The sequence below is a fragment of the Micromys minutus genome (assembly GCF_963924665.1).
Source record: "Micromys minutus genome assembly, chromosome: 7".
Taxonomy (NCBI): domain Eukaryota; kingdom Metazoa; phylum Chordata; class Mammalia; order Rodentia; family Muridae; genus Micromys; species Micromys minutus.
In genome coordinates this window covers 29,126,844-29,131,257 of record NC_137976.1, presented here as the reverse complement: position 1 = coordinate 29,131,257, position 4,414 = coordinate 29,126,844, and the positions used below count along the sequence as shown (strand labels likewise).

The window sequence follows — 4,414 nt, the reverse complement described above, 5'->3', positions numbered from 1 at the left end:
AACACACAGTGAGCTGCATCCACACAGTCTTTAGAGATCATCACACAGATCTAAGATGTGCACCACTGCACTAGACTTGTCACTATGGCCATAAATTCAGGATCATTTTATGTCAGACCATAGTGTGAGGGTGGATTGGAAGGCAAGAATAAGTATCCAGACCATGAGCTCAATAGCTGTCCCACTGTATCTACTAAAGCCTTCAGAACACTCAGATGCCTTAGTTTATGTAGGCTCTCTGTAAGCCAGTGGTACTCAACCTTCCTAATTCTGTGGCCCTTTAACAGAATTCCTTATGTTATGGTGACCCCCAACCATAAAATTATTCTTGTTGTTAATTTATAACTATGATTTTGCTGCTGTTATGAATTGTAATATAAATATCTACTGCATTCTTCAGTGCTCTTAAATTAACTCTGTGATAGGATCATCGGTCCTACAGAGAGGTCTCAACCCACAGTTGAGAAGCTGCTGCCTCTCCATACACTAAATCCACATCCTAATTCTTCTTTAGAGTTTTCATGGAATCATGAAAGCTATTTCCAATATTAGGAATAATAAATAATTCAAATTGGTAATGGGTGCCTCTCTTAGAGCTGTCCCAGTCTAAATATAATACAATACATAGCAAGGAATAAATCTCAGTGTAATATAAAATAATTGGTTATAGATGGATTTGCATTTCTTTTTCTGATAGAAGGGAGAACAAATTACTCACTGTCTATTTTTCTAATATTTAAGAAAAAAATTTTTTGGTTAAGCAGGGTCTTCATCATGCCTCCTCCTAATTTGAAGGTTAAGTGAAATCATTTTGTATGAGAATAAAGGTCAGGATGATTATCAGTAACCAAACTGTCTCATATGGTGCTTACATTAGTTTCTGCATTCAGACCCAATAAGCAGAATTTTAAGATGTCCCCTGACTTCTTTTGCACAGGGTTTGCAATGAAATCGCAGGGATCCCTAGCACTCCCGTGCTGCGTTCTTCACATCTGTGAACGGAGACAGAAGAAGGGCTAGCAATGAACCCGTATGAACTCTGCAGCGCTGGCTTTACCAAATCAGAGCCCAGTCCTGACCCTCCACGGAGCCCTCAGAAAATAAGCAGCACATGGGTTTTGTCCTTGAAATCTCTGCTATTTTTTTGATTTATAAGCAGTACACAGAAGAACTCTATAAATTAAAACATATACCCCTGCATCTTAATTTTCATACAGACCATGGCAGTAGATTTATGGTCATTCAAGACTCACTCCATCATAATTAAATCAGAGTTGTCAGCTTTTTATAGCTATTCCCCAAGATAAATCCTTATCTCTGAGGTTCCCACAGTGATAATCATCATGGCCTCTTGCTTTAATCATGGACAGGGGATTTTGACAGTGCTGTAATTTCTACTGTTTCTCTGCTTTTCCTTTAGGGTGTCTCTTCATCATGAGATAACATTATAGAGTGATGGAAAAATATCTAATTTACTTGTGTCTCTTTGGTTTCCCAGAGTTTTATATGTATTCTTCTTTCTTCTTTTTCTTCTAGGCTATTTCTCCCCATCGTTCTTTTATCTCCCTAGAACAGTTTTGCATTTTTACGTAAGTTTTACTGACCCTCTTCCTTGAACTTCCATGCATGTGTAGTGCACTCTGGTTTTCCCATTGCCCGTGCACTCTACCACCGTAACTTTACTTTCTCTTCTCTTTCTTGTTTAAATAGAAATGTGCTGCTTTATTACAAAGCGTCTCACAAAATGAAAACATCTCAAAAAGGAAGCCAGGCTAACAACCTCCATGCAGAATTGGGGGGCACACAGCGTGATGTAAGTTTTTTTTCTGCTTGTCTAAGATGGGTGGAAAGGTATAAACAGAACCAGTCTAAAAATGGCTGCTATTACCCAAGCCTGAAAAGGGGTCCCAGAAGGCCCTTCTAAAACGATTAATAAGACCATCTTAAAAGAGCTCCTAAGCAGGCACGTGGCAGCTCAGGACTTTTGTTTTCTGTTTTTTTTTTTTTTTGTTTGTTTGTTTTGTCTTTTTTGTTGTTGTTTTATTTTTTCTCAGTAAGACCTAGGGCATGATGAGCAAGGTGGCTTTGGGAAGAGACCTCCCAGCACCTTTGCCCTAGGCACTGGTCCCTGCTTCCTATCTAGCTCGTGGGGATGTTATATTTAATATATTTTATATAAATACAGAGGAATAGAAATTATAAAATCTGAGAAATTGAGGCAAAGTGGGGAACTTGGGGAGAAGATAGAGATGCAGACTTTGCTCAGGCCAACTTGACCTGTTCTTTGACCTCTTTGGCATCTGGCTTCTCCTCCTTGGTTTTCTTTTCTTCTGTGACTTATTTTTCTCTTTGGGCTCTTTGTCTTTCTCTTCCTCTGTTTGGCTTTTTTGGCTTTTTTGAAGTTAGAAGAGTTCTTGGGAATCTTCTCCCTCTTCATCGGAATCAGAGAATTCTTCCTCATAGACAATGTGTTTGTCAGAAGAGCATGTGAAGATTCGGTTGTTGGTACCTTCTTCATCCTCATCCCTGCTCTGTTCTGGGATAGCATCTTCCGGTATGGCCTGGATTTGGACCCCAGGGGCATGAGGCAGCATTCTCAAGCTCTCATATTGGAAGGGCTGATGTGTAGCTTGAAATCTAGTCCAAAGTATTCAGAGTAGTCATTGTATGATAGCTCATTAGGGATCTCTGTGTCTAGGGCCACAGCTGTTTCACTATTCCAGCACTGAGTGACATTATGGATGGTGTAGCCACCTCTTCCCAGCATTGGCATAGGCTAGTTGAAATTCTTCAGGAATTTCACACACTTGGCACGCCCTTTGATGTCAGATTGAAGCAATCTAAATGACCCCCTGACAGAGAATCTGAGCCACTCTGTAAGTCCACAGAACTAGGCTGAAACATCTCTATTACTTTGGACATGACTAGGTTGAAGAAGGCTTCATAAGACTCATCATCAATGTCATCTCACAGTGGGTAGTTGATGGCGTAGTACTTGCCTTTGCCAGCCCAAATATCCCGTAGGTCCCCAGTTCCTGGGAAGTACTCTCCATATTTATGAAAGGGTACAGTCATGACCTGGTCTGTAGTATAGAAGGCCTCTTCCACGCCATTGCCATGGTGAATATCAATGTCAATACACTCTGGTGATACTTTAGCAATTCTAGGATGGTCAAGACAAAATCATTGACATAACAGAAGCCAGATCTTTCAGACTTCTTTGCATGGTGCAGGCCCCAGCCCAGTTCACAATGATGTCTGTCTGCTGTTTATTGAGTTTCACAGCACTTACAACAGAGCCACCCGTGGACCACTGACAGGACTCAAACAAGCCATGAAATACTGGACAGTCCTCACCAACACTGAATCTCTCCATCTGAGTATTGCATTCAGACAATGTTCTTTCATCCACAAATTTATTGTAAATAAATCTGCCCTGTTGTTTAAAAACGTAAAGTTTATTTAAGTCTCTTGCCTAATTATTGAGGGAGCTTTTTTGGAGGTATTTGAAGGGGAAATGGGGATGACTGTTGTGCTGTTGGTATAATGTCACATACCTGAGATGGAATATAGTGAATCTTGGAGACCCATGTATGTATAATGAATGGGTCTTGGATTCTTGTCACTTTCCCTTAGGCCTTTTGTTTTCTGTTTGCTCATCATGTCTGTGTCCAATTTCAATACTTGGTTTTTGTTTTATCTCATTATATTTTGTGACTTTTGTTGCTGTGTCTTAAGTAATACAATTTACACTTTTTAAAAGGGAAGAAAGAAAATCCTCAGATTAACCTACAAATGTGGAGGCTCAAGAGTTGAGGATTGACAACTCAGGTATAATCAAGCTAAGGGAACTGAACGGAGGAGCACAGTGAAACATAATTGGCAACTGAATTCAGCAAGGTCTCTTCCGAAGAAAGTTCAATTCCTTCCCAGTCTGATGCAGAAAAAAAAAGTCAGAGACCAGGCCAGCTCTTTTTATAGCACCTACAGCTTTAAGAACTAATTGTAGGACCTCATGAGTACATGAGTTCTTTTGAGGGCAGTGCTTACATTTGCCTAGTCATCTCACTATATATCTGTCTTCCAAAATTTAGTGGCACTTCTGCACATCACCTTGCTGTGAGATGCTTCTGAACCAGAGACAACATTAGGCAAGTTCATTGGCTTAGCTTGGATCAGGGGCAGAAAAAGGCCAACTGAATGAACCACACTTGTTTTTAAAAATAGCTTGATTTTGGAATCCCTAAAAATAGAAAACATCCTCCTTGTTTTATCTCGACAAACTTGTTTCTGTGTTCTTCATAATGCTCCAGGTACTCAAATACCAAACAAGTTTTGAGACGTACTCTCTAGGAAGGATGGCATATCTCAAGGCATATGCTGGTTTTGCTGATAATAATAATCGATTCACTAA

At 40.0% G+C, this 4,414-nt stretch overlaps 1 pseudogene across 1 annotated transcript; it reads right to left on the bottom strand.

The window, feature by feature from the left end:
• Positions 1–2,262: 2,262 nt before the first annotated feature.
• Positions 2,263–3,376, bottom strand: LOC308422713 (histone deacetylase 1-like; annotated as a pseudogene). The gene has a single exon. The product of its transcript is annotated as a histone deacetylase 1-like (transcript).
• Between the last annotated feature and the right edge of the window lie 1,038 nt (positions 3,377–4,414).